Source organism: Cucumis melo, chromosome 6 (assembly GCF_025177605.1).
Source record: "Cucumis melo cultivar AY chromosome 6, USDA_Cmelo_AY_1.0, whole genome shotgun sequence".
Taxonomy (NCBI): Eukaryota; Viridiplantae; Streptophyta; class Magnoliopsida; order Cucurbitales; family Cucurbitaceae; genus Cucumis; species Cucumis melo.
In genome coordinates, this window is record NC_066862.1 from 14754631 (window position 1) to 14767357 (window position 12727).

Here is a 12727-nt window from a genome sequence, read left to right on the forward strand (position 1 = left end):
AAATAAAAAATAAACCAAATATTTACGATTAAAAAATAAATAAACATGTATTATCTCACATTAAATAAATAGAATATTAATCTTATACAATTTAAAAAATATATATGTATTATCTCACATTAAATGTCAAGACTAAAATGAATAATAAATACGCAAAGTCAAATTTGAAATTAACTCAATAAGGAAAATATTTTTATTTTTTTACATATTTATGTGATTACAAATTTCTTGCTTTTTAAAATAAAATAAAAAACGACTAGAAATTAATAAAGGTATTATGGTCATTTGGGCATGACTTTTGTGTAAAATGGAAGTCTATTGTCTCTTTTATGTAAAATAGGTAAATTAAACCTTCTTATGTAATTTAGCTTATATATTTAGGCTACTTGTGAAACCCCTTAAATTTAACCAATGCAAAAGTATAGTTGTCTTACAAAATTAGTTTTACAAATATACCATCATGCAAGTCCGAGATTCTCTTTGGATTTTTTTTTTTAAATATAAAAGAAATAAAAGAAAAACGAAATTAATTATATAATATTTTTATATGATTAAAGATTTTATTAAAAAAAAAAACAAAGGATAAAAAGGGAAGAAAGAGGAAAAAAGAAAAGGGAATTCTATTTTTTTTTCTTCTTCTCTTTCCTTCCACTACCAAGCAACTCCTCACCATTTTCATCTAAATCTCAAAGTTTTCTTTAGAGAGAAAAATTGGAGAGAACCCGAGGAAGAAGAAAAAGATTTCTTAGTTCTAAGATTGAGGAAGAAGGGGAAAACTCAAAGGAAGTTTCAATCATGGCAGATTTTGACCCTCTGCACACTTATGGTTCTTTATTCGGTTTGATCTTCTCAAGAATAACTAAGAGGTGAGATTTAAATTTCTTAAAATTTAGTTCATTTTTAACAATTTTCGTGAAGGATGTTTGAGTTAATTTTGTTGTTAATTGGGTGATATTTGACAGAGAAGGCAGAGCAGGTGTTTTTCACGCGAAATCAAATATGCTCTGGTTTTTTTAGTTTTTCAGTGTGCATACGTTGAGTTAAAACCTCTAGTTGATATGGTTAGAAAGCCACTTATGATTGAAAATATGTTAATTTACAGGGACAAATTGAAGGTCTGTAGAGTACGCAATTTTGGAGTGGTTTTATTTCGTGGTCTTTCTGAACTTTTTGTCTAGGAATTGGGGTTACATATCTTCAGGTAAGTGATAGAGGACATCCAAATAAAGATTTTGACATAAAGAACACTCATTTTGGTTAAGTATTGAGGGAGTTATGGTCATTTGAAGTGTGTGTTAGAAATTTGGAAAATGCAGAGAGTTGTTCAAATATGACTTTATTTCTTAAGCTTTGATTTCGTAAGCGTCATCTTTAGTGCGACATGCTAAGTCTATCTTTAGAAAACTAGAATATTTAGGGTTCTAATACTCGATTTGGTTGTTGACAGGCCGAGAAGAATTAAATCGAGCTTACAGACCGAGGATCTAGCTCAAGACAGTGAGAGACAAAACCAGTTTTGAAAATATTTTCTCTAATTATTATTTATGATTGACCGCTTTACGAAGCTATGAAAATCATTTGAATTCTATGACTATTTTCAAGTATGAATTTCGAGGCTAGATTTCTTAATGAAAATTTATGCTAGCACGTGAATATCGAATATTGTTTGGAGAGTATTTGAACCACAGTGTTTCAAGTAAAGCATGAGTTAGCAAGTTTGTTTTAAGAATTACAGTTTTTCACAAACAAGCTAAGTAAGCTTGAGCTTTACGAAAGATAAAGATAGCAGACATGTTTTAATGTTTTCGTATGATTTTTTGATGTTTTCGTTAACTACATGACTGAGATGTTGAGCCCGAGACTATATGGTACTATGTGCACACAGGTTATATTATGTTGTTGACGTTGAGTACTCTGTAACAACAATGATGTTGTGAGTGTTGGGTGGGTCCCACTACGACAAAGACGATGGGAGTGCTGGGTAGACCCCACTACATCGTAGAGCTTGTAAACGTTGGTTGTACTAGTTGTGTCCTACACAACATAAATTTGTCATGTTAGTTAAAATATTTTGATATACTTATTATGTCTTGCTAGATATCAATGACGTACATACTGAGTATTTGAGAAAGCTATTCTTACTATTATATGTTTATATTTACGACTTGTATAAACATATTCATATGTGTAAGCTTTCACGTGCTCTTATTTTAAAATTTATAGTTTTAAACTAAGTCACTCACTGAGCTTTATAGCTTACCCTAATAAAATGTTTTACCCACTTTCCAGGTAGAGATTGAGTTCCCAGTGCCTGATAGACTGACTTAGTCTGCTAAAGCTCCAATATCGATTGCTTGTACGTGGTTAGAGTTGTACATAGAGTCTGTTGTGTTATGTTGTATATTTCTTTGTACGATATAAATACTCTATAGTTTGTGTAAGCTCTAGGAGTTGCGGTTGTGTAAACCTTTGTTGGTTATGTTTTGGTTAAGGTGTCTCCAGGTTTACTTGCGAAATCATTTATTTGCGGGCTACACTTCATGTATGTATATGATTAGTCTAGGTTCCAATGTGTTGTGTTGCATGTATAATAGTTTATATACTAGATTAGTAAGTTTATCACGTTCAAGAGTTCAGCAGAATCGACAGATATCGTTAAAGGAGAGCGATGTTGGTCGGCTTCACGTTGTCTTTCGGGCTAAGCTATTAGGTAGTTCGGGAGGGGGTGTGACACATCGTGTATACATATATTAGGGCATAAATTAATTAAACAAAAATGACTTAATAAAAATAAATTAATACTTAAAATTTAATTAATAGTTAAAATTAGAAGCATTTTCAAATACAAAAAAAAAAAAAAAAAAACCTAAAATATTTACAATATAGCTTATTGTTGATCGAATCTGAAAATTTGCTATATTTTGTAAAATATTTTTAGTTATTATCAGTAAATATACTGATTCTTGCGTTCTTTCATTTGTTTGGGGTGATATAGTCTCCTACAATCTTGAACATATTGTCGATCCATAAATTATGGATTAATTTATGGAATGAATAACCGCGACAGATATTGGACCATACAACAAACATAGTAGCAGTTCTCTTTTCCAACGAGACCATATGGAGAAATAGTTGTTCAAAGTGCTCATGAAGGATAATGTGCGGGTAGAATGCGATGCAAGACTTTCCACTTTATTCTTTCATTGACATTTCTTGTCTTATGTATTTTTACGTGAAATTACAATCGATCACGGTTTTCATGTTCTCGAGACATTGTTCTTATTTGTCTTGAGGTTCTTCATTACTCACCCAAAGATGTGAATTCATCGATTTATGACTCCCCACCTTACTTGGTATGTGATTTAATATGTTTTTGCTTTTTTTTTTTTTATTTATGATTCATATGCATCATGCATTTAACGAACATGACTTTATTTTTTTTTGGATTACAAATTCACTTGAACTATAGTGAGTGTGATAATGTGTTAGTTGAGGTAGACAAAAAAATGAACGAAGAGACCGCTCTAGTATAGCAGAGGGAGTCCACGTTCATGGAATTCGTCCTTAGTTTGGAAGAGAATCATCAACCGGGGTGGGTAGGCTTTAACTATATTTATACCCTTATATCAACTATCATCAACACTAGATGATGTTAGTGATTGAAATCAACCAAGGGCGGACATGGTATACGACTCATACCCCTTTTACATCTTAATGCATGATTTAAGTAATTTCATATCGCCTGGATGCCACACAATCTCATCACTAGTTGAGTTTTACTATTCATGGGAGAAGAAGTTTGACCTCCAATTAACCTACCCATTGATGGAATATCAAAGCAACTTTAATAACATACAAAGGCCACCTACATTGGATTGTGTGATTTTTTGTTTTAAGTTTTTTGAATATTCAAACCATGTCTAAGTTGTCTATTTTGTGGTAGGATAGGATGTTAGAATGTAGATTTCAATATGCTACCGAATTATGAGCAAACAAATATTTGTTGTAGAATCATGTACTTTCTTGTTGGAAAATGTTTTTTTGTAAGCTTTGGTAGTATGTATTATTTATCAACACTGATGTCCTTATTCGGATGAAATGAACTCATTAGTGTAGTATCGAGCAACAAGGATTGACTAGTGAGTATCGAGGATAAAATAAAAGCAATATATAAAAGCTAATCGATAAGGTTCAAGTAACAAGTAATGTGAATCGAGCATCGTGTAACGTGTATCGAGTATTGAGCAACGTATAATATAGTGTGTAACAAGTAAGTTGTATTGTGTATCAAGAACGTGTATTGAATATCAAGAATTTTATAGAACAACTAGTTAGTACCATTATATTCAAAGCTTAATGATGAATACATGCAAGATCGAGTACATTGCATCGACTAATGAGTAAAGTGTATTGAGTAACGAGTAACATGTATCTTCTATCGAGTAACATACAATATACCATGTAACAAGTAATGTTATCGTGTATGTAGTAACCTGATTGAGAAATGATGATTTTACAAAACATCTAATATCATTTAATTCAGAGTACAATGGTTAAATGAAGATTGAGTACATTACATTATTAAACTACAATAGTTATTTACAAATCAAATTCAACAAACATGTGTAAAAGAAAAAGAAAATAAATTGAGCCTACGTTGTACTTGTTGAAGGCGATTGTGTATGCACGCGAACATTACGAGATTAAGTCATATTTAGGGGTGTTGCATCGTTTTCTATTTTGACTCAATTGGCCATACTGTCCACGCTTTTTTGGCATTAGGCCGCTCTCTAGTAAATGGTATTTGATTTATCATTCGTCTACCAACTCAAACCAAGTATTTTCAGTTCAATATATCTCGTTGACTTCTTCCTACTCGAAAACATGGCTAACTGGGTTCATTGGTTTCGAGTACGATATGATTAGGGATTCAATGATATAGTCTACTCCACATAATAAACGAGTGATATTACGTTCTATAAGTGCAACAATAACATGTGAACACGAAATCTTTGAACACTGAGATTAGACACATATACATTTTTTGGTGTGAAGATTGAAAATATTGCCTAACCACAATCTTTAACCTGAAATCTATAACAGTCAGTTGAGTTCATTTTATAGCATCTCGCCAACTCATACTCAATTGATATCAAATTCTCAGCATACTTTGAGTGAGTTGATGTACTATTAGACCAACAATTTCGTTGCTCATAAAACCACCCTTATATGAGACTTCTAGTGTGTTATAGTAGAGTTGTTATTGGTAGTTTCCTCGTTTTCTTGTTAACGGAGTTGAAGCACTCAGTGCCATTACTGATCATCTTGTCGTAATAATTTGTGTACTAATAACATCTTCCCTAATGTTCAACATCGGCATCCTCCAATACTGTGCAAGTAAAACCATTGTCATGATTAACTACTTGCTCCCAATGTCATTGGAATTTAGATTCTCGAAATGTCCTAGATGCATCGTAAGATAGTCTTCTCACTGTGCCATCCTTAAAATACTTCTTTGCATTTCTCATCAAATGGTAAATACAAATTACTTGGTATGATGTGGGAATTTGATCTCAATGCATTACTTATGGATTATGTTAGTTTGAAACAAAAACCAGGTTTGGACATTCTCCAAGTGTGAATTTCAAATTTGACATGAACCACATCCATCAATCGTCATTCTCGCTATCAGCTATGTTGTATGTCAATAAATACAAACTATTATCCGAATAGTAATAGACCAACATAGTTCCTTGATACTACCCTTCAAAGGAATATCATCTATAATAATAGCTAGATGACAACTTTTTAAATCCCCTCAAGCTCAAATCCAATGCCATGAACACGTACTTGAAGTATTCATTGTAGTCGAGCTTAATCTCAAATAGAGTTCCAAGATTTTCTATCTTGAGATCTTTCCCTTAAGCATGCAATAAGGCATAGGATTCCTCTGAAGTCCTCCATGCAAAGGAGAAGGCAGTTTGTCTAGCACACTAAGCATTGTCGTAACTAATGTTAACACCAAATTGTCGTCTCATATTGTCCATAATATGCCGCATGCAATCATTAAGACCAACTTCAAATTTATCTTTAATTAAATGTCAATTACGAATGCACTAGCTTGCAAGATCATGATTAAGAACCTTAATGGAACATATATCCTCAGCATACACTTACTAACTAAAAATATGTCACAACCTTTCGTTCTAGTGGACAAACAATTCATTTACAAGAAGGATGGATACATCACTCGTTGTATAGATTTTTTTTATAGATTTTCAAACTCATAACTCGAATTTGTTCTTAATAGCCAACAATGATAGTCTCATTTTTATGTCACTTTCACTTAAGAAAATATGTTCTTTCTGAACATTTCGTCTAATAAAGATCTAAAAAATAGTTTGATTACCAAGTCTCCATGTCTATTACCATTATTGGAAGATACATTTGCAGGATCAGGTTGAGTTTGCAAGAAGCATTCCCAACAGTATAACCTAAACCATCAGATTGTTCTCTAACATGCCAAATTGTTCTACAAACCCAAAGGGAATGTAACGTATGTTTGAAGCAGTGTGTTCCTTCCCTACTGAATTGGTCTCACATCTTACACCAACTTGATTACGTCATGGCCCATTTGTCGCATTAGGAGCACTTGATACTATCTCAACACTAGTGTCATTATCATCCTCTTCTACCGTAACATTATGGTAGTCATTATTAAAGAGTGTGGTATATTATGTGAGACCTATTCCTCAATGAAAAGGTGATTTGGTTAAATAATCGTATAAGAACGTAAACGATCATGTAAGATAAGCTAGCAATCATGTAAGATAAGCTAGACGATCGTGTAAGAAAATAGAAACGAGGATAAAAGATCGTGTAAAAGAGATAGAAGAATTATATAAGAGGTTGAATGATGGTATGAGAAGATAGACGATTGTGTAAAGGTTTAAACGATTGTGTAAAAGATTAAAATGATCATCTAAGAAAACTAAACAAGTGTGTAGGAAACTGAAGAGAAGAAGTTCTCGGGGTTTTGTCAGCCAAAGCATTATAATTATTGAATCAATGGGATGGTTTCTAGGTGTTATGGCATGCAAAAATTCAAGGCTTAATTAATCATGAACTAACAAAATTATAGGAGTTTAAGGAATGATTAATCCAATTTAGGTTTAATATAAATAGTGAAAGAAGATAAAAAGGAAAGGGCTTTTATTCTGAGATTGATTTTCGACAAAAGAAAGATAAATTGGTGAAGTTGCTGCCAAGAAGTTTTTTGGTGAAAGAAGAAAAGGGAATTCTAGAACGATGAGTTATTTTTCTAAAATGATATTAGATTTTAAAAGCTTTCTTCTAATCTTATACTGATTTGTATTGATCTTTTATACATGAATGTTTATAAAGAGATTTCGAATGAAAGCTTATATTATGTTTTATGTTTTTCAAATGAACATGAAATTATGTACAAAGCATTCATTTTTATTCCTATCAATGAGCTAGTTATTATATGCACATAATGGGTAATAGGCAGCCATGTAGAAAAGGCCCTACATGGTGAAATGAGTCGGGACAATGCATAAAAGATGTGTATTGAACCAAGAAGCCTGAGCAACACGGGATGAACAAGAAAATTCTCAAGGATGTTTTGATGAAAAGGCCATCACAGTAGCCCATGCACGAGAATGGTTCATGTCTTGGTAAAATGAATAGATGAAACTAATGTGTATTTATGATTTGAAATGTGTTATTGATTTTAAGTAGTGAGCTTGTGTCAAACAAAAAGGATTTATGAACTGTATTCAAAAGGTTTTCAAAAGCATCAATCACTAAGTCTTTTGACTTATGTTTTAAGTTTTTTCTTCCTAGGTTGTATAAGGTAAATGATCATTTAGAAATATAAGTGATCGGGTAGACATGTAAATAATTGGAGGTAAGTGGTCTTTTAGGTAGCTAAGAGATTATGCTTGAAAGGGTAAACGATTAGGGCTAAGCGATCGGTCAAGGAGCTACACGATCAGACTGGGAACCTAAGCGATCATTGAAGCTTAAAGACTTTGAAGATTTTCGGGAGTTCTTTGTTTAATTCTTGTTGAGAATTTGTATCATGTCTTATTCTGTTGTAGAAACCCATGGGTTAGAAATGATAAGAGAAGTTTACTGATTTATTTTCCATGTGTGAGTTTTAGGTAAGTTTTATTTAAGTAATTTGGAACAGGGCGTGGCATATTATGTAAAATAACTTTTCATTAATTTGATGAGATCGGATTATGCCATTGTTAGTAATTTTCCCTAAATTACGGTTGTACGTTTACTTGCATTAATTGAACGATGAAGCAATGAACGCATCAGTTGGAATTGATGATCGAGTAACATGTAATAAGACAAGATACATGATATAATATTCGTGTATTGAGTAAGGGAATAAATGCATTTAATTTTTTCATAACTTGTGAAACGAGGAAGCATGTGTCGAGCATTTATTAGGAGCAAGTAGACGAGGATCAAGTAACAAGTGGCCCTAGGGTACGTGGATTGAATTTAGGGAAAAATCGATAACTTCATACAGTCCTGATACAATCAGAAGGCCATATTTCATTGACTATTGAAAAGTGGGCTAAATTTCGATTAAGCCCTTAAAATAGGCCATTTGTACCAAAAAAAACAAAACAAAAAAAGGTGTTTCAAGTTCCCCTAAATTTTATGCTCTTTATATTTTCTGAGTAATTGTAATGGGTATCAATTTAAGAAATAATAATTAAGTATATAGCAATATTTTAAAAAAATGCAAATATAGCAAAATCTATTAGTGATAGACTTCTATCGTTGATAGACTTTTATGATTTATCAATGATAGACTAATTTTGCAACATGGTCTATCTATGAAAGACTTTGACAGATTTTGCTATACTTGAAATTTTTAATAATGTTGCCATATACGTGAAAGGAGTTTTCGAAGTAGGGGTCGTTATTGGTATTAAAGATGCAAGAATAGGATCAATTGCACAAAATGAATTAAAGGTAAAAAAAATATCATGCAATAGCAAAAGAAACAATGCAAATCAAGAATTTATATTAATTAGGTACAAGAAACTACCACAACCTCAAAACTTTTCAAGAAAATGCCCAAACTTACAATGGAAAAGAATTGTCACAAAAAGAATAGTAGAATATTGTAAAAATTTTTTAATCCACTGAATAGGTTACACAACTCATGAAATCAAAAAAATTAGAAAAGATTCAAGAACCAAGAAATTGTATGAAATGGGGGGGGGGGGGATTGCAATAAAATGTTTTTGGAGATCTTTTAGATTTAAAACTAGCAAAATAAAATATATTGATTCTCTCAAATAGTAAAAGATGGAAATTGAGTGTTTTTGCAAAATTCTTATCATTGAACAAAAAGTTACATTGCTAATTAGATCAATCCTCAACCAATTGGTCCAAGAATCAATTGTCCTACACTAATGAAATAAGACATGCATCAAAATTGATTCTAACTTTAACGAACATGTGTTCATCTTAGCGGTTTCCACATGCTCAATTAAAATTGCATAAAGATCAAAAGATTCAAGTTGGGACTTCTTAAAGCGAGGAATGTCTCTATCTTAAGGAAGTTTCAAATTGACAATTAAAGACAATTTAATAAGATGATTATGCTAAAGGATTATGCTAAAGAATTATTCTAAAATCATCAAACAATCATGCTTTAATTTTGTGTTTATTGCCTCCAATATTAAGGTTTAACCCTAAAGTCATTAGGTGATCAAGCCAACAAGAAAATAATTATTTATTAAAGGCAAGATAGGAAACAACTCAAAGATTAATTAAGAAAAGCAATTTGGATAAACATTCTCAAAAGAATTCTACTAAAAACAATCAATCCCCAAGAAGATTACCTTTAGTTCTTCATGATCTTTAAAGTAGCCTCAAAGATTAGAAGAAAGAAGATGGTCATTCTTGAAAAATCTTGAGATAATTTTATTGAATTGTAGAGAGAGTGTACATATGCTTTGAGAGAACTTTTGATGGAAATGTAAAATATGAGTTCTTAGTTGAGTTTAGAAGCCAAAAGGTCGGTGGAAACAAGGAGAGGCATGCACAGTTTCACATCAAACTTCAAAGCCATGAATCCAAAAACAGAGTCCAAATTACAAGATTTACAAAATTAAATGTCCAAAAACGTTGGGACCTTTGCAATTGATCACATCAAAAACTATAAATCTATGACCAAATTTCATCCAATTGCAAACTAACATTCATAAATGCAATAATCCCACCAAACCAATGCAAAGTTTAAAATTCTCAATTAAAAATTGAGATGACTTTGATACCAATAGAGGGGATAAAAGCCCTTCGTAGTGGAAAAATTTAACAAAACCTTAAACTCAAATTAAATTGTGAATTAAGAAATATATCCATACATTGACAAATATACAGTAACAAACTAATTGTAACCTAATTTTTAATAGGTTAAGTATGCTTTTTAAAATAAGTATAGAGAAGAAAGAAAACTCAGGCTTAAAGTTGTCTTTGAATCTGCAAATCACCAGTTTGGAGTCAACATCACCACTTAGAGATCCTCTTATCCTTTGGTTGATGAGGTTGATGGCTTCTGAGAACCAAAATTTTGATTAGAAATTAGTGAGAATTTTTTCTTTCTGAGGGATTACGCAAAGAACTCGGTATTTGCATCGTGTCTGATAGGTTACCTTTAGGATACATGAGATGCTTCCCACATCCCTCAGTAACGTGCACGTAAAGGAGTTCTAATTCATATTAAATTATTAAATGAGCTCATTCAAATAGTTTATTCTCTTATAAATTATTTTGAATCATATCTAAAATTAAATTTACATAATAAAGTCTAATTAAAATATAAACTTTATAATATAATGTGTCACCTTGTTGGAATTTATGTTCTAAAACTCGTAGTTTGTAATTTAAAATCATGTTATATTCAATAAAGTTGTTATTGAGGAATTATTAGTGAAATTAAATACTATAATCTTGAATCCAATAGACTAAGGTCTCAAGGCTGTCTTGAGTAAACTTGAACTTTATGTAGAGACGTAAACATGGATCAAGTTTACGTATATAGCCTCAATGGTCTATAGTATATGAATAACGTTGATTGCCTTATTTTGGACACACTATGGATGTGACCCGCTTTGTAGTTAGTACAAACGATGTGATCCTAAATCGTTCATATGGAGACATGAAAGTGGAGACATCCTATGTTAAAAGTTTACATAAGACTGGAACCATGAAATAGTCACTTTTACGTTATAACACCCACAATAAGAAAAATGGCCTACAACGACAATTAAAATCTATCATATTTAAAATTATTAACAGTTTTTTTAGTCATTGTATCGTTTGTAAAGGAATGACTATCTATGATAGATTGAAAAAACTGTTACAATAAGTGTTTTCATGACAGAAAATAAATGTCACATATCCAGAATTATTAAAAATAATGAATGTCATTATTTTATATTTTATGACAATAACTAACTGTCATCAGCTCACACATATTAGAGTAATTATCTATCATTCTTTGCATATTGACGACAGTTATAAAATGTCACGAGTTCATATAATTTGACATTTTTTTCCTATCAAGAATATGTCAATCATGACGATTATTGAATGTCAAAATACCTTTACCTTGACAATTTTTTTACAAAATCAAATGTCATATACTCTTTATTACTACATTTTTTACAAGAGAATACATTAAATGAAAATTCCTATTTTTCTTATCGTTCACCATTACACAGATCAGTTGTAACGACACAACTCTTTATATACTAAGCTGAGGTCATTACTACTTAACAGGAAATAAAACTTTCTTAAAAGAAAATAGAAAAATTAAACAAAATTTTTTAATCAAACCTCAAGTACTCATTCAAACCATAAATAAACTAATATACATAGAAATAAATCTCTAAAGTAAAATTCTAGTTTAGACCCTATCTAGTTTTAAAAGAGAAATAATGAAAATACGAAAATATTGAAATCAAAACTAAAAACCTAACGGTGGAAGCAAACGTTTCCCTATGGCACGCTACGGTCACTTCTTGTCATTCACCAGCTTTTTTCTGCTTTATCTCTCCCTTTGCCTATAAAATTAAACATTTAAAGAGTGAGTATAAAAATATGCTCAGTAAGGGATATATTACTAGTCCCGCTACGTGTCTGTTAACTTTCTATTAGAGTCATGTAAAGTAGTACCCCTACATTCGCACGTTTCCAAACGTGTAAACTGTAGTACCGTAGGAACATCTCTGATCTTTGATAAACCCAAAGGAACACCTATGACAAAACTGGTTTTCGGTGAACACAAAGGAACACCTATGACAAAACTGGTTTTCGGTGAACACAAAGGAACACCTAGGACAAACTGGTCTTTAGTGAACTCAAAAGAACACTAAGACAATCGGGCTATGAGTGATCCCGTCGAGTCACTCCTATACATATCATCTCACATTGGACTGGTGATCCCATCGAACTATACAATCATAAAAGGTGGTAATCCCGAGTACACCCATGTGGGTAAGACTCTAATAGATAAAGCTAACAATACACCCTATTCATAGCATGCAGCATAACATAACATCATAAGCATGGCAAGAATATTGATCATAGTACTTTTAATCATGAGGTTAATATTTCATGCATTAACATTAGCATCATCAATCATCATCATCAACATAACTTAGTCATA

The 12727-nt window shown here is 31.7% G+C and overlaps 1 long non-coding RNA gene across 1 annotated transcript; it reads left to right on the top strand.

Moving 5' to 3' along the window:
• The first annotated feature begins 1084 nt into the window (after positions 1–1084).
• On the top strand, positions 1085–2523 carry LOC127149663 (uncharacterized). Its single transcript, XR_007821368.1, has 3 exons — positions 1085–1201; positions 1448–1497; positions 2290–2523. It is a non-coding gene; the product is annotated as an uncharacterized LOC127149663 (long non-coding RNA).
• Positions 2524–12727: the final 10204 nt, after the last annotated feature.